The sequence below is a fragment of the Nomascus leucogenys genome, chromosome 15 (assembly GCF_006542625.1).
Source record: "Nomascus leucogenys isolate Asia chromosome 15, Asia_NLE_v1, whole genome shotgun sequence".
In the NCBI taxonomy this organism is placed as follows: domain Eukaryota; kingdom Metazoa; phylum Chordata; class Mammalia; order Primates; family Hylobatidae; genus Nomascus; species Nomascus leucogenys.
Genome location: NC_044395.1, coordinates 108,193,051 through 108,213,514, shown reverse-complemented (window position 1 = coordinate 108,213,514; position 20,464 = coordinate 108,193,051). Strand labels below are relative to the sequence as shown.

The following is a 20,464-nucleotide window of genomic DNA, read 5'->3' as shown; positions in this document are numbered from 1 at the left end:
GTCTCAAAAAAAAAAAAAAAAAATTGTGCTGGACTTTCTTCTTTTCCCCGAATGACCTCAGAGACCTTGTTAACGTTTGTGGCCTTCTGAGCTCCCCTCTTGAATGCTTCCAAGAGAGCTTCCCTGTCTCGGTTTAGCCTTTGCATATCCTCTCTTTCATTTGGGTCCCACTGGGGGCTGGTTCCTGGTAACTGGGTCCTTCCACACTCTTGGGGGTTTTGATAATCAGCTGGTGCATGTTCCTCTAGCCACTTAGTTGCTGCTAGGAGCACTCTCCGCCTTTCATCTCTGTGAAAGAGGAACATGAGCAACCGGTGGCAATCAGCCCAGGTGGGGTTGTGGGTCTGGATAATAGTTTGGAGCAAATCAATTCGAGCTTGTGGCTTTTCGGTATAGAACAGGGTATGGTTTTTCCAGTTGAGAAGGTCGGCACAGGTGAAGGGCTGGTAGAGAAAAACACGCCTCTCCACCACGTGACCATCCTCATCTATCCCAGTATACCGCTGCTCTGTCAGGGGCATTTGTATCCCCATTTCGGGTCATCAACGAGCTGCCAAGGGAGGGGTTTCTCCCGAGGCCTCACCTCCGCTCTTGTCTACTCTGGGTGGCCTAGGGATATGCTTGTCTTGTGGAGGCGCAAGCACTGTGGGCTCAAGAGTGGGGAGCCTCTTTCCCTGGTAAGGGGAGGGCACCACTGGGATCACTGGTGCCATCTCCTGCAATGGATCTTCTGACGTTGGGTCGAACAGAACTTGAGGAGTTGATTTCCCTGGGCGGGTGGAGCGGGATCCTTCCTTAGCTGTCTGTCCCTTTGCTACTAGTATTGCTGCTGCCTGCCCGCTTAGCCACTGTGGGGGGTCTAGCACCAGCTGTCACCAAGTGTCTATGTATGGGAAGCGGTCTACTAGCATTTCCCAGTTACCTTGTGCCACACTTGAGAAACAAGGGACCTGTCCAGGCTTACTTCTGACGGCCAACCCACTTCTAATGTTGGGCAATCTATTTCCCACGAAGTTTGAAGTTCCCAGGTGGTCTGGTGGTTAGGAGGCGGCGCTCTCACCGCTGCGGCCCAGGTTCGATTCCCGGTCATGTGAACCAAAAAGTGGAGCAGGACGAGCCGTGGACAAAACCCCTCAGACGCCGGATCCAAGAAAGAAGAGGTTCCTTTCAATCAGCCGGGGGCATCGGCAGACTCGCATCTTAAGAGCCGAGGGCCCCGAAGGAAGACAGACTGCTTAGGCCTTTTCTCAGGGCTTACAACTCTAAGAGGTTCCACGTGAAAGGGTCCTGATGGATTCAGAGCACATGTGCTTAGAGTGGGGGAGGGGGGGTTCATCTTTTCACCTCAGGCCGGCTCATCAGTGGCAGCGGCTGGTCTTGCCACTGACTTCAATCCTCTTGGTTTTCAACTTTTACTTCCTCCTCCTCTTCAGAGACAGGAGACAGAAAGAGAAATGCCTTCTCTCCTCAGGGCCACAGGATGATATGACTCCCAATAATACTGTGAGGAAGGTCGCAATATTACTTATCACAATTAATAATATCAATTATTAATTGATATTAATAATTATCAATATTAATAACATCGTATAATTTTTAAAATCAATACCGATAATAATGATAATTAACATTCAAGAGTCATAGTGAAGATAACAATAATTAATATTAACTATTAATAACACCTGATATTAACAACTGGGACTGATCATATTCATTAGAACACAGTAATATAGCTCCTATTAATTAATATTAATAACCTGAAAACCTTTAATTAGCAATTATTTCTTAACATTAATATTGGTAATTCATATTAATGTGAATCGTAAATGAATAACAAGTAATACTAATATGACTCCTAATACCGCAGTGGGTGTACCCCCACCTGCGATAGTGTTCCTAATGTCCAGGGAAGGAGAGAGCATGGTATTACTTTCAATATCACAATAGGTGTACACCCACCTGACGATATTGATCCGAATAGAATCTCCAGGGGGTGGAGGACCCCCATCGCAGGGGGCGAGGCGCAAGAGGCAGCCCCTCTGCCCCCCTGGCTCTTAGGACCCCCATCGCAGGGGGGCGAGCGCAAGAGCCAGCCCCTCTGCCCCCTGGTTTAGGACCCCATCACTGGGGGGCGAGGCGCCCCCCGGAGGTGGGTCATAAGAGCCAGCCCCTCTGCCCCCTGGCTCTTAGGAACCACGGTGGACTCACAGCCTGTTTACCATATTGTGAGTAATATCACCTCCCCCTCTGGAAATTGTCAACTATTGCACAGACGGGTGTACACCAGCTTTGTACAGAGGACGTACACCCGTCTGTATTCGAGTAATATCCTCTTCCTCCCTGAAGATTAAGAACAGTATCACAAGGGTATTTCTACTCTCTGCGATATTGGGTGTCACGTCCTCCTCTCCCACGTTGCAATTAGAACCCTAACCCTAACCCTACCCTAAACCTAACCCTTAACCCCAAACCCAACCCCAACCCTTAACCCTAACCCTAACCCCTAACCCCAACCCCAACCCAAACCCCAACCCTACCCTAACCCTAACTCTAACCCTAACCCTACCCTAACCCTAACCCTAACCCTAACCCTAACCCTAACCCTAACCCCTAACCCTAACCCCTAACCCTAACCCAACCCTAACCCGAACCATAACCCCTAAGCCCTAACCCCAACCCCAACCCCTAACCCTAACCCTAATCCCTAGCCCTAACCCTAAGTCCTAACCCCTAACCTTAACCCTAACCTAACCCCTAACCCAACCCTAACCCTAACCCTAACCCTAACCCCTAACCCTAACCCCAACCCCTAACCCTAACCCCAACCCTAACCCTAACCTGGGCCCTGACGACAACTCTAATCCTAACCCTAGGTTCCTTACTAAGTTTGTATGTACTTTGTTAATGTGGATTATTACGATTACTGTGTGAGGACTGCACAGCAGCATGGGGATTGCCAATCTTAATTAATTTTTTTTATTGAGGCAGTGCATTAGCATTACAGGTGCTTGTGACATGAGTAATGTGGGTATCATATTTTGGGTGTCATGTCTACATTAGCAGTGCTGCATTTGTGTTTCGAAGCTGCAGTGTGGACCTGGCACTGTGGCCCCTTGCCTTCGCTTGGGAGAACTTTGGTGGGCAAGATTCAGAGGGGCTTTTGGTTTCCCATTTTGCACACTGAACCCTTCTAATTGGTCTCTGAACTTGATTATTCAGGGCTGCAAACAGGAAGGATTTTACTCACCGTCGATGCTGCCCCGAGTTGTCCCAAAGCGAGGCAGCGCCCCCAACGTCTGTGCTGAGGAGAATGGTGCTCCGCCTTTGCGGTGTCCCCCAGGTCTGTGCTGAGCAGAACGCCGCTCCGCCCTCGCGGTGCCCCTGGCCCGCACGCCCAGGTCTGTGCTGAGAACGCTGCTCCGCCTTCACAGTACCCCGGAGTCTGTGCAGAGGAGAATGCAGCTCCGCCTCGCGATGCCCTCTGGGTCTGTGCTGTGGCGAACGCAGCTCCGTCCTCGCAAAGGCACCGCGCCCGCGCAGGCGCGGAGAGGCGGCGGGCCGCGCCGCGGCGCAGGCGCGGAGAGGCGCGGCGGGCCGCGCCCGGCGCAGGCGCGAGAGGCGCGGCGGGCCGCGCTCGCGGCGCAGGCGCGGAGAGGCGCGGCCGCGCCGTGGGGAGGCGCGGCGCAGGGCAGAGATGCACAGCGGCGCGTCGCCGGTGGGGCGGGTGCGGCGCAGGCGCAGACATGCACACCGCCAGGCCGGGGTTGGGGGGGCGTGGTGCAGGCGCACAGGTGCACAGTCGCACGCCGCCGGGCGGGGGCGGGGGTGGACGCGGTGCAGGCAGAGAGACGCACGTCGCCGGGGGTGGGCGCAGAGACGGGTGGAACCTCAGTAATCTGAAAAGCCGGGCACTACAGACCTGCTTGCTCACGTTGCTGTGCCATTGCGCCTCCTGCTGGCGCCTAGGGCAACTGCAGCGCCCTCTTGCTTACACTGGTGGCCAGCGCCCCCTGCTGGCGCCGGGGCACGCAGGGCCCTTTTGCTCACAGTATAGTGGCAGCACGCCGCCTGCTGGCAGCTACGGACGTTGCAGGGCCCTCTTGCTCACAGGTGTAGTGTGGCAGGCATGAGCTCCCCTGCTGGCAGCTGGGGACACTGCTGGGCCCTCTTGCTTTTAGTGTAGTGGGGGCACGCCCTCTTCTGGCCCTGCGGGCACTACAGATCCTCTTGCTCCCAGTGTAGTGGCAGCACGCCCCCTGCTGGCAACCAGGGCACTGCAGGGTCCTCTTGCTCATGTTGTGGTGCCCGTGCGCCACCTGCTGGCAGCTAAGGACACTGCAGGGCCCTCTTGCTCACAGTGTGATCGTCGTATACCCCTGCTGGCAGCTGGGGACACTGCCAGGCCCTCTTGCTGGCAGTGTCGTGGCAGCATGCCACCTGCAGGCAGATGGGGACTATGCAGGGCCCTCTTGCTCCCGGTGTGACGGCTGGGGTCCGCTACTGGCCACCTCCTGCACCACTTAAAGTCAGAGCGCCAGTTATTAAGCCCCATCAGTTCTGTAAATTCAAACTGAAATGGAGCTATTACTGGGGAGAGCTGATGTCCCAGTTCTTGTCTAACTTGGAAGAAAGATTTTCACCAAGAGGCAGTACAAAGATGGCAGATAACTTCATTCAAAAGAAATACAGTGTAAAGAGCTTATTGTAGAAAAATAGGGAGGAGTGGACTGATCGTGCATGAAAACAGCCTAAGAGTCCTGGCAGGGAATTTTATTTTAGACTTCTTCACATTCCTGCCTCTGTCTCAAGTCTCCGCCTGTTTTCTTTGTCTGGTTTTCCTGCTACTGCCTTAGGTCCCCGACTTGCCCCACTTAGGCATGTGGGACCTCCTCACTGTTGGTTGAGGTACATGTGTGGTGATCAATCCGAATCCACTCTGGCACCAGCCTCTTTCCCGCCATCACAGGCCGGCTGACAGCGGTCACGTTTGTACCTACTGCACCTGCCCATCTCTTTTGAATGTCCTTCTCTGCCCTAATCTGTACTTATGGTGCCAGGTTTCTCTTAAGAATGTCCCCTTTGTTGTTCTTATCAGCATGTACCTAGCAATATTCTGACATTTTTATTGCAGAACGAATGATGATTGGGGCATCTTAAGAGGAGTTCTAGGGTGTTTCTTTCTGCATAGGTACCTCTTCTCCCTCCTACCCACAATTGACAAGTGCCCATCCACTCCAGCACTAGAGATGCTACTAACGTGAATTTTTGGTGGTCCCTCCAGGAGAGCCTTCCCAGGCTTTCTCTTTTTCAGGAGCTCCCCCTCCTGTTCATGTCTAGCTATCTATTCTAACAGAGCCCACTATCCTGTGTCCTTCCCAAAAATAGTGAGGGAATGATTAATTGGAAGCCATAAGAAATGATATCCGTGTAGATGAAAACTTTACAACTTACACAAATAATCACTCAAAATCATCCTTACACTAAAAATCTAAAACTATACCATTTCTAGAAGAAACTATAGAAGAAGAGCTATGTGCCTTTGGGTTTGGTAATGAATTTTAACAACTGACAGAAAAGGTTGATATACACAGAAGAAATGACAATGTGGATTTCTTAATATTCAAAGTTTATACTCTGGAAGAGACCTTGTTAAGAGAACAAAAAGAAAAGCCACATATTGAAGAAAATATTTGCAAAATACAGATCTCAGAATTTGTATTCAAAATATATAAAAATTGTTAAAACTAAACAATAAGTTAAACAGCCCAATTAAAAATGCACACAGATCTGAACAGACACCTCACCAAAGAAGATCTACAGATGCCAAGTAAACATACAAAAAGATACTCAACATAATAGAGAACTGAAAACCACAATGAGATAGCACAGCTGGTCTATATGTCTTAGAACTGCTAAACTCTTTAAAAAATGACAAATTGCTGGAGAAAAAAACAAGAACTCTTTTCATTGCTGGTGGAACACAGTGTGTAAGACCAAAATATGCCACCCCAAAATATAATGGTAGGAAACCAGAATATGCAACCCCAATATATGTCCCTTCGGCTTAAGAATTATTCCAAGCTGATTATTTTGAAAAAAAAATTCTAACAAAGGAAGTTCTGAAAACAAAGTAGAAGTTACACTCGTGTAAGGAAAATTTACATCTATCAAGGAAATCCCCATTTAAAAGCTACCTCTCTTGACACCAAGAAGAGAAGGATAACTAAATCACTAAAGAGTCTTATCAATGGAGAACGCATGGACTTAACTCTGTATAACAAACCTTACCCTTGTCTACTGTGCTTTTGCTGGTTAACTCCCCACTACTGCACCTCAAATCTTCTTTCTTTAAGTTAAAGATAGTATTTATGCTTGAATTGAAAGTCACCTGTGGGAGATTTACTCATTTTTCTGTGAGTATCTCCCATGTATCCATAAGGTATACATGTTTTTAAACTTTTCTGTTTTTCTCATTTTAATCTGTCAGTTTTTACAGAGGGTCCCATCTAAGAATTCCAAAAACATAGAAAATTTTTTTCCTCCCCATTACAAGTTGGGCAGTTTTTTCTAAAGCTAAACAAGTCTCACCTTACAATCCAAAAATCACATTCCTAAGTATTTTGACAACTACTTTGATGTTATTTCCAAACAAAAGCTACCACGCAATTACTTACAGAAGCCCTATTCATAATGACCAAAGGAAAAAAAGGAATCAGAAAGTCTTACAATAGATGACTGTGTGGGAATCCACTCAGACATCAAAAGCTGTTATAAAGATTATGTAAATGAAAACATTTGAGATACTGAAGATAAAGGAAGAAATCTTACCAGAACTTACTTTATCCAATTAAAGCAGAGCTCCCAGAAAAATACAACTGCCATTAACCCCATCCAAGGAGTTTCTTGCAAATTCAGCTGCCATGGAGACAGCATACTCTTTCCCATTAGCACTGACAAATGAAAATGAAATCCTAAGCTCCCAACTGACTGAACAGACCCACTCTTGGCTGAGGGGACCCCAGAGTAACTTTCAAAACTGAGTTCTCAGCTTTGCTAGGATGGGATGATGGGGGTCAGTTACACATCGTTATACCCCCTCCTTTGCTAACCATGATGAGGCTTTCTTCCCTAAGGATTTAACAGAAACCAGCCCTTTCAAAGGCTCCACCACTGATGTCAGCCTCTCCTTTCTTGCCTGATAAGAGACCACCCATGACAGAGAGGTTCTGGCCAGTGTACAGAGGATGCACAGAGCGAGTTTTCATGTCCTCTGCTTCACCTTTTAATGTCAGAGGGCTGAAAATTCCACCCTGGGATCATGCTAACACTGCCATTTTTTGTACATGGGACCCATGAAGAAGCAAGAAACTCAATTGCGCATGCATGCATTTCTCCTTCCATAAATATTCATGACTCCTCCTAGAGGTTATTAAATAAATGTATTTGGCCATTCCACTCAGCATAAATTACTATTTCCTTTACCTCCTCCTTGAAGCATCTGTTTCTGGCTTCTGGCTGGAGGCTATGCTTCCCAGCCTGTCAGAAGGACAATCCTGCAGGCTGCAACCCTTTATAGGAAATACATCTCTCACTGGGTGCGGTGGCTCATGCCTGTAATCCCAGCACTTTGGGAGGCCAAGGCAGGTGGATCACCTGAGGTCAGGAGTTTCAGACCAGCCTGTCCAACATGATGAAACCCTGTCTCTACTAAAAATACAAAAAATTATCCTAAATTGACTAATTTAAAATTGACTAAATTCTCCGTTCTCAAACCTCTGCTGACTATGTGTTCCACCAATATGGAATTAATTCTACTTCCTTTCCTGTTTGGATGACTTTACTAAGAATTATTTCAAACTTTAGTGACTCCTTTGAGAAAATTTTTATCTTCAAAATTGCCTCCTTTTAGACCTTTCCTTTCCCAATTGAGTCTCTCAACTCCCTATAATCACTGAAATTTTAGGCACCCTGCTCCATGCCTTGGAGGCTCTCAACGTGCTGAAGAATCTGCAAAAGCAAACACCTGGGGCTGAAAAATAAAATAGAAAAAAAAAATTATTTCTCACCCTCCATAAGATTATACGTCAAAACAAAAAAAAAAAACCTTAAAAATCTCCAAAAATGCTGGTGAGAGAAAAGCTTTAGCCCTCATATGAAGAAGAAAAAAACTTGTTCCATTTTCCAGATACAGAGTTATAATACAAATTTAAAATGGGGCAAAGACAAAAACCAATTCTTCTATATAAACTAGTGAATTTTGTAGTTATTGTAATCACATTAGTCAGGGTTCTCCAGAAAGGCAGAATCAATAGGATATATGTAGATAGACAGATGAGAGAGGATTCATTAGGGGAATTCGTTCACATAATTATGGAGGCTGAGAAGTTCCACAATAGCCTGTCTCCGAGTTGGAGAACCAGGAAAGCTGGTAGCATGGCTCACTCCAGACACAAAGGACTCAGAATCAGGGAAGCCAGTGGTGTAACTCTGATTCTGAGGCCAAAGGTCTGAGACCCTGAAGTTCTGATGTCAAGGGCAGGAGAAGAAAGATGTTTCCATTTCAGAAGGAGATAATTCACCTTTCCTTTTCCTTGTTGTTCTATCTGGGCTCTCAACCAATTGTATGATGCCTGTATTCACCCATTTTTATACAGCTATGAAGAAATACCTGAGTCTGAGCAATCGATAAAGAACAAAGAGGTTTAATGGGCTGACAGTTCCACATGGCTGCAGGGGCCTCACAATCATGGCAGAAGTGGAAGCAAAGCCGTCCTTCTTCACATGGCAGCAACAAGGAGAAGTGCTAAGCCAAAGGGGAAAAACCCCTTATGAAACCATCAGATCATGAGAACTCACTCACTGTCATGGGAACAGCATGGCAGTAACCACCACCGTGATTCAATCACCTCCCACTGGGTCCCTCCCACGACATGTAGGGATTATAGGAACTACAATTCAAGATGAGATCTGGGTGGGGACACAGCCAAACCATATCAGTGCCCATCCACATTGGGTCACGGTTATCTCAGTGTCTTCCAGAAACACCCTCACAGATATGCCCAGAAATTGTGTTTTACCAGCTATGTGTGTCTCTTAATCCAATTAAGTAGATGTCTAAAATTAACCATCAGAATATTTATGCCCGATTCATGGCTGAAATTTCAGGAGGAAAGCTATGAAATCTCTATTTGTGTTTGTATATCTATTAATGTATGTTATATATATATATGTGATATTTTCCTAACTCCAGATAGCATTGCAAAATTCATTTATAAAATCCTCTAAAAGTGCTCTGTTCTAACTTGGCTTGGAAAAAAATAAGCATTTATAAAGAAATATTCACCAAACCCTAGAAATATAGGAAATGATCAAATGTGTTTTAAGTTAACACGATTTGGATAAAACTTAGTTAAATAAGATTAATATAATATTTTTGGTGTAATAAAACAACTATGTCTTCAAAGGTATCACTATTGAATATAAAACAAACATAAATTCCTATTCTGATTGAGTTCTATTCAAATAAGCTAATATTATACTTACTAGAAATGTAAAATCTTAAAGCTTATAGATTTCATTCAAATTAATTTGTCATTCTTATGAAAAACGTTATTTTCTTATGGTGAAAAGATACACATCTATTTAGAGTTAGCCAGCTGGACTCAGTTTAGATGATCCCAATTTTGTTGCGACATCCAAAACATCATAATCAGGAGCCAGTCGAACATATGCCTTCTTCTCTTTATTAGGACAAATGAGGGTGGTGACCTTGGCCACATCACTGTCATAGCGCTTCTTCTTCACAGCCTGTTTCATCAGGCGCTTCTGCCTTTAACATCCACAATGAACACAAGCGTGTTGTTTTCTTCTATCTTCTTCTGGCTGACTCAGCGGTCAGCGGAAACTTGATGATAGCAAAGTGGTCAAGCTTGTTTCTCCTGGGGGTGCTCTTCCGAGGATATCTGGGCTGCCTCTGGAGTCGCAGTGTCTTGGGCCGCCTGAAGCTGAGTGACATGCGGATCTTCTTTTTTGCGTGTGGCTGTGGACACCTTTCAACGCTGCCTTCGTGGCCTTTAAAGCCTTCGCTTTGGCTTCGGCTTTAGGAGGGGCAGGAGCTTCCTTCGCTTTCGGTGCCATCTTGCGAAAAGCGAAAAGCATTATTTCAAAAATAATCTGTTTACAGTAAATCTGCCCAACAGTAGTTTCCAAAGTACTTTTGGTAATTTTTAACCTTAAAGTTAAGCTAAGTAAAAGATTTGCCTTAAATATCTAGGCACTTATAAATAAGATACAATACTAAAACGTTAATTACTGAACATAAATAATTCAAGTTTATATACTTTTGGCTTCCTATTTTTACAGAGAGACTAAAGATATTTTGGCCCATTAATAAACATCTTTTTTTCTGCCACACTGAGAAATTGTATTATGAGGAAACACATCCCTCTAGATGTTGGGAGATGGTATATTCCTACATTTTCTAACCTACTATAGAATGCTAATATACGACAGTTTATAACTGTCTACTTCCTAGTTTTCTCTGGAAAATAAGAGATTACTAAGTATTAAAATTATAATCAATATATGTAAATAAAACTACTAGACATAATAGAATAACTAGAAACAACTCTATGCAAATATGCAAGAAAAGTAGGGCATGTTTCACAAGTAAAGTAGGTCGTATTTTTTATAAGGAAAATGATACAAAAGATACAAATAAAAAGAGATACCTAACCTCCCCTGTGTTATATTTGTATGGGTAAAATGTTATGTTTTCAGAAATTATATAAAATTCCTGGAAATGTGTCAATGTCCTCCTTATCCATGCTATGTGCCAGTATAGAGTAATGAGTCATAATTCCAATTATTATTTTAAATTTTGTGCCAGGTGCACCGGCTCATGCCTGTAATCCCAGCACTTTGGGAGGCTGAAGCGGCTGGATCACAAGGTCAGGAGATCCAGACCATCCTGGCTAACCCGGTGAATCCCCGTCTCTATTAAAAATACAAAAATTAGCCAGGCGTGGTGGCGGGCGCCTGTAGTCCCACTCGGGAGGCTGAGGCAGGAGAATGGCGTGAACCCGGGAGACAGAGCTTGCAGTGAGCCAAGATCGCGCCACTGCACTCCAGCCTGGGTGACAGAGCAAGACTCTGTCTCTAAATAAATAAATAAATGTTGTATGCCACAGAAAAAATCGAATATCCTTGTCAGTTGTGGTATAATGAACTCTCATCAGATCTTTCATCACAGCCATTTCATACTCTAGGTTATTTAGATATTACTTCCCCCTGATGCTTTTCTGAAAGCTCCTGCAATCAGCTACAGGTCAGAATGTTCATCTCCAACACAGGACTCCCTCTGAGACTCACGGAAAAGCCCATGACAGGTACTCTGGTTATAGGCTTCTGAAGATACTGCTTAAATAACTTTAAGACCATGCACTTGACTCAGCGAAGATCTCCAGAAGTCTGGTTGAAAAATTGATGGGTTCATGACACTGCTAACCCAAGATCCAGCAAGACTGGAATTGATTACATGGCACTGAATGAACTGATGAAAATTGATTATAATTTTATAGCTTTTTGGAGCACTGCTGGTTCTTTAATGTTCTAGTTTCTGGATTTAAGAAATCTCTTTCTCTTAATCTAACTGTAACTTACAACAATTTAGTAGATTATACTTTTGTAAACAGAAATGAAGCATTTATCTTTTCTCCCTGCCTGATTTTTGCAGAATTTTGAAATCCTTACTGAATACTCTTATTTTCACGATGATATAGTTGTTAGCAAAAGTCCAGTAAGAATCTATTCGCCTTATAACAGGACATAATTGGAAATTTTGGTTATTTTACTGGAATATCATATTTAGGAAGTGTACCTAAGATCAGTTATGACCAGCAATTTTAAGGAAGTAAGGTTGACTTTTATGGAGACAATGCTTACAAAGCACTGTGAGAAATGGGAAAGTTCTTCCTCAAAGATTATAAAGTCACAGCTATCCACTATTTTTATATGTGTGTGTGTGTGTGTGTGTTCCAAACCAGTTGTCCTAGCTTGCTCCAGCAGGCCTGGACGGAACTAGACAAGCCCCAGCCCATAGTGCGTGCTATTCCTTATTTGGAGATGCTTCCTTAACTATCCCTGGGCAACTTCCTTTTTTTTCTTTGTTCTATTCCCCTTACCTAATTAAGAAAGTTTTAAACTAACAGCCAATCAGGTAAAGTGTAAAATGTGAGGTCCTATTTCAGCCAATGGAAACTGGACACAGCACTAGGGTAGACACATCAGGTTATAAGTAACTCTGTCTCCTTTGTCCGGTGTGCTCTTGTGGCTGGACAGCTATTGAGTAGCAGCCTTTATGCAGAAAGTAAAGCTCGCCTCGCTAAGAGATCATTTGTTTTCATGTTAATTCTCTTTTTTTTTTTTTTGGAACACCAAAAACTTCATTCCCAACAGCACTCTGAGAAAAGCCAGCCTGATACCTAGATTACAGGGTTCGCAGCCTTACAGGTTAGTAAAGAAGGTCATTTCCTGGTAGGCCCAGGAATTTAGGGATATTTTGGGGGCTTCAAGAGGAGAGGAATTCACACAAAGCTATGAGGACTGCAGCTGAAATCTGATAGTATGTTCTTAGCTTGGCTTTTAGCCTGAATTAGACCTTTAAAAGTGAAATCTGAGATTCTGTATGAAAACTCCCAGCAAAGAAACTTGAAAGCACCTATGTAGTCATCTCCTGTTCTTGCTGCACTTATGTAAATAATCAAGCAAAATCTAACAAAACTAGACTGATTTTTAAAACAAGAATAGTCTTACTTTATGATCAAAAATGATGGTTACTACAGAGAGAAATTTCATGTTTCAATGGAAAACTACAACGTGGCCAGGCATGGCAGCACATGCCTATAATTGCAGCACTTTGGGAGGCCAGGAGTTCAAGACCAGCCTGGGTGAAATTGTGAAACCCCATCTCTACCAAGAATACAAAACTTAGATGGGCATGATGGCATGTGCCTGTAGTCCCAGCTAACCATGAGGCGGAGGAGGGAGGATCACTTACACCCAGGAGGTAGAGGTTGCAGTGACTGTGATTGCACCTTTGCACTCCAGCCTGGGCGACAGAGCCAGACCCTGTCTCAAAAAACCTTTTTTTAAAGGAAAACTATAGCCATTGTGAACTATCAGATTCTAGTCTTGTTTCTTGTTTTGGGGCTATTTTTACCTCCTTATAAACTGGATCCTGCCATCTGATGAATTTTGTCCCACAATGATACTTGTGGAATAAGAAGCCAAGTATTGTCTCTCCTACTAATATATCTATTGTCAGTTAATTTGAAGGTCTCCAGCCCTGGAACAAAGTTAGAAGAGGAAGGTTTTGCTCCCCATAATGCATAACCAAATTGTGGTACCTTCATGGACTGGAATACTATTTAGCCATAGAAAGGAACAAGCTATCAACCCACACAAAGACATGAGTGAATCTTGCATGCACATTGCTAAGGGGAAGAAGACAGTCTGAGGAGGATACACACAGTGTGACCTCATTTAATGAGACACTGGAGAAGACACACTACACAGATGGGAAGCCATTGGCTCCATGGGGTGGGGGTTTAAAGCATTCCATATGATACTTTAATAGTGGGATATCTGCCACAATGCATTTGTCAAAATATGCAGAATTTCATGGCCAAATGGGTAAATCAAACTCTATTCAAATTAAATAAAATTACTCAGGATGTGGAGTATCCCAGGACAGAATACATCATGTGAAAAAGAATTTATGCTACAAATTACTGTGGTTTGGATGTAGTTTGTCCCCGCAAAAACTAGTGTTGAAATTTGACCCCCAATGTGGCCGTGTGGGGCTGTGGGGCGTAGTGGACAGTGTTTGGGTCATGGGGACGGATCCTTCATGAATAGATTAACGTCCTCCATGGGGGTGAGTGAGTTCTGCTCTCATAGGAGTGGATTAATTCCTGCAGGAGTAGGTAATTAAAAAGAGTCTGGCTTCCTTGGCTTCCCTCTTGCTTTCACTTTTGCTGTGTGATCTCTGGTGCACCCCTTGTTCCCCTTCCACTCTCCACCATGAGGTGAGAAAGACTGAGGCCCCACCAGATGCAACTGCCCAATCTCAGACTTTCCAGCCACCAGTATTGGGAGCCAAATGAACCTTTTTTACTAATAAATTACCCAGCCTCAGGTATTCTGTTACAGAAGCACAAAATGGACTAAGACACAAATGTAGGTAAAAACTCACTGAAGGTGCAGGGAAAATGGTGTTGACCTAAGTCACGCTGAAAATGAATAGAATCTGTAGGCTGAAGGCAAATGAACTATACTTCATCATTGGATTCCATTTTATAAAGTTCTTTCCAACAGAAGCAATTGTGAACAATTGTAAAACCACAGTGTCTGTATCTGGAATAAAACAATGACTTACATAAGTCGCAGATGGTGGGAACCAGGTTTCTCACTGTTGAAGTGGGAGGTTACAAATTAGCAAGGCGAGAAGGCTAGAATGATCCCTGTGATAGTAGATCAGGGGTGGAGACATCAACGTAAACTTATGTTTAGTTTAATATAGATACACACAGTTCTACATAGAAAACTTTATAATTAGGTGTGTGTAGGTAGGTTAGATACACACATGTACTTCCTAGCATTGCTAATGAGGGACAAGATACAATGTGTTCATTCACCAGCCAGATGTAAGTTTCCTGCCATTCTGAAAGGAATCAGGCTCTTTGAAGGAATGTCTGATACTAGAACTGGGACAGTAAATATAGGAGCCAGGATAATCTGGAAGTATCAGAAAGTAAGTAAGTACTAAAAAAATTAAAATATATCAAAGAAAAATAAGAGCCAAAAAAACAGCTACCGATGGCCAACACAGGAATGAATTGTGCAACATAATGCTGCAGTGTTGAGTAATAACTAAAGCTTAAAGTAATTATCTAGGTGTCTGTATTTGTATACATAGGTGATTAAGCAAATGGAGTTGCATAGAAATCTCCTTTGCAAAAGAATTCCAAATAATTGATGTAGACACTCAGCCATCAAGAAGGTGGAGCCAACTCCTCACTCCGTAAGTGTGGGCTCTGCATAGTGACTTGCTCCAAAAGAACACATGCAGTATGGACAAGGAGGAAAAATGACTTCACAGTGGAGAAACCTGACAAATGGTAGCTCTGCCAAATGCTCCAAGTGAACATCAAAGGTGACAGTTCACCTTGAGAACATGAAGCGACAATGGGGGACATTCTACAAAATTCCTGACCAATCCTCCTCAGTACTATCAAGGTCATCATGACATGGAAAGCCTGACACACTGTCACAGCCAGGAAGAGCCTACGTGATGACTACATGTCATGCGGGATCCTGGGTCAGAGTAAGACAGAACTAAGGGAATCCAAATGAAATATGAACTTTAGTTAACAATAGTCTATCAGTGTTGGTTCATTAACTGTGACAAATTATGTAAGATATTAATGAGCCATGTGAGACACACGGATAGAAGATGTTAATAAGAGAGGAAACTAGCTTGCGGCTACATGGGAAATCTCTGCTCTTTTTTGGCAATTTCTATGTAAGTAAAAAAAATATGTAAAATAAAACTTTATTTAAAACAGTGTTTTTTTAACACTTCTTTGTTTAATTATTTATACCATGAATTACTAGTAATTGACACTGTTAACTAGTCCTTTTTTTAAATAAGAGCGTTTATGACACAAAAAATTAAACAATGCAGACTGATATATAAATCAAAACAAATGTTCTTTACATGTTTTCTGTTACAGTAGTAACACATATGTTACTTTGTAAAAATATGTTCCAATGGCAAATTGATTCATTGTGATGGGATCACTTATTCCAAAGACTTCTTGTTTTGTTCCCAAATTTTGTTCACAAAATTTATGTTGTTCCCAAATTTATTTTGCTGTATTATAGTTACCTTTTAGCCATAATACAACAGAATCAAATATTGGCCACTGGGAAAAAATATTCAAAGAAAGAAAGAATGTGAACAGAACTTATGACCATGATGATTCAATGTTTTTCCACAATGCTTTCTAAAACAGAAGAGTGAAAAAGGATATTCAAAGTCAATTTCCTCAGCGAGGCTTTGCAGAAAATAAGGAAACTACAAAAACAAAAATGGCAGGACATTCTATGGGTGATTTTAAATGTTGCTATGTTTTATGGGAAAAAAATACTTTACCTTTTAAAGAATCACAAAGAATTATTGGAAACCCAAACTCTGGAATGTTTGCAAATTTAGTTGAGCTTCTATGTAATTATGTCTGTATAGGTAGCCACGAAGTTGATGATTTTTTAAAAATCTGTGCCTTATTTGTGTAATAAAATACACAATGAATAATTAATGCTCATAGGAAAACCTTATGAAGGGAAAACAAATCTTGGGGACCCATAATCATTAAGCTAAAGGGAAAAGTCAAGCTGGGAACTGCTTAGGGCAAATCTGCCTCCCATTCTATCCAAAGGCACCCGTCTGCTCACTGAGATAAATGAGTATCTGATTGCCTCATTTGGAGAGGGTAATCAGCAACGCTAAAGAATGAAATTATTTGTCTCTTACCTACCTATGACCTGGAAGCCCCCTCTCTCGCCTTCTCACCTTTCCAGACTGAACCAATGTACATCTTACACATATTGATTGATGTCTCATGTCTCCCTAAAGTGTATAAAACCAAGCTGTGCCCCAACCACCTTGGGCCCATGTTGTCAGGACCTCCTGAGGATGCATCACAGGCACACATCCTCAAGCTTGGCAAAATAAACTTTCTAAAAAATCAGAGAACTGTCTCAGATTTTCAGGGTTCACACATGTAAGGTAGGATGTCAATGTTTATAAAACAGACATTATTCTATCTACTATTAGAAATATGCTGCCAATTAACCTTAGACTTTCTCAACAAACTAAAAAATGTTGATGAGGTACAAATAATATATCTAAGCTTAAATAGTGTTGCTAGTTTTAATATACCCACTTTTCAATTTTTCAATACTATTTTTACTAATTTAACACTGTAAGAAAAATGAGGAATTAAAACATGAATAAAAGTGTTTACAGGGGGGTGCACACGTTTCCTCCAGCCTCTGCCTATCCCCAGCTTTCATCCCAACTGTCCTGATGGTGGCTCTAAGCATTTCTCCTTTCTCTATACCAAGATCTCTCCCCAGAAACAAACCCAAATCTTACTATATGTTATGGCACGTTATGATGATGAGCAGCGATGAGCAGCCGAAGCCTCAAGGAAGGGATGCTTTTGTAAAACGAGACTTGTAGAATATAACATATGAAAGTAAAGCCCATGGCAGAGCTCCCTCCTCAGCACACGGGGAGCAGACAGGAAGCTTTTGCCTCACCTTCCTCAATGGCCTGCAGCCATGTTGGCATTCATGATAGTCATTGGTGCTGTTCTCCAAATGTTTTCAGTTCATTTTTTATGAATGCATTCTGACTGTTCCATCCCACCTACTTAAATTTTCCCATGGCCACATGACTTTTTTTTTTTTTTGTCAGTGGAGGTGAGAAGAAATAACATGTGACTTTTTCAGGAGAAATCTCCAAGAAACAGAGTTCCATTCTGCAGGCTTTTTTCTCTTTTCTATAGCAATGCGGATATTGATGGTCCCTCCTTCCGTCTGGATTCCTGTGTTAGGATGACACAGCACAGAGCTCTCACCTGACCCGTGATGAGATGTAAATAAATGACGAAGAAGATTTTTGAGCCACTGATATTTGCAGGTTGTTTGTCACCACAGTTTAACCTAACCCCCATTGACTGATGCACGGCTGAAGAATGAGTCCGAACTGGATCTGGACAAGACGTGTGAAGAGCGCTCCAGGCTGAGTAACATTCAAGTGTTGTCTCAAAGATAACAGTGAGCACGACATGTTATTGGGGTGGGTGTGGGATAAATAAGGTATATCAGGTGAGAAGAATAAGAAATGCAACTTTAAAAGACGGTGCTGATTTGGACTGTGGAGAGATTCAAATGCCCTGTTTAGCATTTAAGATTGTGATGGATGAACAAACTAATTAAGAGCCCAAAATGAAAGCTTGGGATAAATATCTGAGGGTGTCTAATATACCAATTTTTCATCCTAGAATGGGCAGAGTCCTTGACCCCATTCTAGGGAGACTTCCAAAAGAAAAAAGACCTGCATTTCTTCAACAACCCACACTGAGAGACTTTCCTGCACTTTTGACCTGTGGCTAACACTCCTCACCTTCCATTCTGTCATCAGTGTTTCAGGGAAACACCTTTAACTCTCTATGGTTTACAGGTTATTAAGTGGCCCTTACAATTCTAATGATGATGGTGTCTGAGCTCACAGCAGCAAGCAGGCATGTGTGCTCAGCAGCCACGTGGCTCATCTGCCAGGAGCTTACTAAACACCATGTTCTACAACATTGCTTAACACAAGGGGAGACGTTCCTGACTCAGTGTTTAATTGCTCACCTACTTCTTTTTCTGCCCTCTGGGGCTTCTAAGATGAAAAGAACCCAGGGGTGATACAGTGAGTCAAAGGGGTGCCAGCCGCGTCACAGCAAAATAGATTCCTAAAAAATCCCTGGCCTAAGATGACAGCCTTGGCTGGATAAGTTTGAATGCGCTGATAGTGGACACGGTAGAATGAAGGTGGTTGAAATGTTCATATTAAAGAACTTCCACCCAGATTGCAAGAAAAGAGAGAGGAATGGAGATGGCAGCAAGAGTCCCTATAATAAAAGCAGATGTTTTGAGATCAGTTACATTTCTTCTGACAAAAATTAAAGACAGAAACAAAAGTTTAGCCTGAGGCTACAATTAATTGGGCAATAAGCCAGAGGCACATATGGCATAGACAGATTTAAACATTTCTCCCTTATATTAATACAAATACTAAAATTACAAATACTTTGATTCCAAATAAAACAAATATTTAAAAAATTTAATGAATAAACACTGGGGTCTACAGTAGTATTTGAAGGAGATCTCACAAACAGGTGTGTTTCTGAAGGTTAGAACTGGTGGTCTAGAGAATTCACTTCACTCCAGAGAGAGAAAGAGAGGAATTTCTTAGGTTCCTTCAGGAATGCGTCTAGCTTTGCCTCATCTTTGTTTGAACTATGGATACAGCAGAAGAAAACATGAGGATTTCACAGATTTAAGGTGCAAAAAGTCACTGGGTTCTCTAAGAAGTCTGGGATTCTTCTGCTGGAAAAATAAGTTTGTCGACAAAAAATGAGTTGGAGGAGGCTGTTACTGAAGTGAAGCAGAATTGTTTTTACTAATCTGCTTGTTAACCACTCTGTAGTGTGGAAACAAATTATTCATGCACAAGGTCCTCTTACTGTTCCTAGAATACAGTGGAAAGAGAACAGATTAGTTTCTCTCCCTCAGAACACAACCACTAGAAACATCCTACCTCAGATGAGATATTGCCTAATTATTTTCAAAAGACAGTGAAAAACCACGGATGTAAATGTTTGCTGCAAAATAAATACATGCTAGAGACAGAAGCATCTGGGTCACAGCTATATTAGAGCTACCTGTGTTCCCCTGTCACTGAGATTTAAAAAAAATGTCCAATACAATCATTCACAGCGTGGGAGAGGGGAAGTTGAAGGATGGAAAGGCCAGGCATAAAAGGATTTCAGAATTTCAGTCCGTAAGGAAGTGACTTTGTGCATTGTCTGTTACTGTGAGCAAGGTGAGGTTTGGAGAATGAAAACGAGCAGTAACAAGGGCTCTTTTATCCATCTCACCTCTCTAGATGCCAAGTTTCACACATGTTGCATTTTAATTGAAAGGTTGATATAATTTTTTTTAAAGAACACTTGTGCTGTTTGAAATGACAAAGGCTGCTGTGACAAAAAAGCAGGGAAAGGGAATTTTTTTTTAAAAAAAGCAAACAACAACAACAAAAACCCCACAGAAAAGCAAACAACAAACAAACAAAAAACAGAGGAAGAAGTCGAACACCCTGGGCTGTGACTACTTCCAGGAAGGGGCTACACGAGGCAGTTGGAAATTCTATTTGCTTTGCAACTGTGGGTTTTCCGGCCTGCTTCCTTTCTAAAGTATGTTACTCTGATTTTGGTTCATGAAGTTATCCCTTTCTGTTTTCTGGAACAGCTATGTATTTTCTTTATCTATCATCTTTCTATCTACCTGCCTATCACCCATCTATTCACTATCTATCTTTTCTACCTTTCACTATCAACAGCTTGGGTCAAGCAGGATAGAATTCCAGTGTATGTTCACTCTACCATTTAAAAGAAGAGCTCTTGTAGGCATTCTCCACCACATCATAAACCTGAGCTTTCTAAAACAGGGTGTAGCAAACCACCATGCATGGGCCATGTGTGACACAGTCTGCGTTTGTAAGTAAAGTTGTAATGGGACACAGCCACATACGTGTGTTTTATAATGTCTCTGGCTACTTTCATGGTAT

General features: G+C 42.6%; 1 pseudogene; it reads right to left on the bottom strand.

Moving 5' to 3' along the window:
- Nucleotides 1-9,645: 9,645 nt before the first annotated feature.
- LOC101176411 overlaps nucleotides 9,646-20,464 on the bottom strand; it is a 119,726-nt pseudogene continuing 108,907 nt past the window's right edge.